Genomic DNA, 279 nt, shown 5'->3' on the forward strand with positions numbered 1-279 from the left:
TGGGGGGGGGGCACTGATGTTACAAGTGTAGAATTGATATGGGCACTGCTGTTACCAGTGTAGAATTGAGGGGGGGGGGCGCTGATGTTACCAGAATTGAGGGGGTACTGATGATGTAAGTGTAGAACTGAGGGAGCTCTTATGTTATTTTACATGTAGAACTGAGAGGAGCGCTTATGTTATACATGTAGAACTGGGGGGGCACTGATGGTATAAGTGTGGAACTGAGGGGGGCGCTTATGTTATACATGTAGAACTGATAGGGGCACTGATGGTATA

The 279-nt window shown here is 47.3% G+C and overlaps 1 protein-coding gene across 2 annotated transcripts in view; it reads left to right on the plus strand.

Moving 5' to 3' along the window:
- Positions 1 to 279, plus strand: part of LOC110447332 (poly(ADP-ribose) glycohydrolase ARH3-like) — a 19420-nt gene that overhangs the window by 15580 nt on the left and 3561 nt on the right. The window lies entirely within an intron of this gene.

This window comes from Mizuhopecten yessoensis, unplaced genomic scaffold, assembly GCF_002113885.1.
Source record: "Mizuhopecten yessoensis strain PY_sf001 unplaced genomic scaffold, ASM211388v2 scaffold3311, whole genome shotgun sequence".
NCBI lineage: Eukaryota > Metazoa > Mollusca > Bivalvia > Pectinida > Pectinidae > Mizuhopecten > Mizuhopecten yessoensis.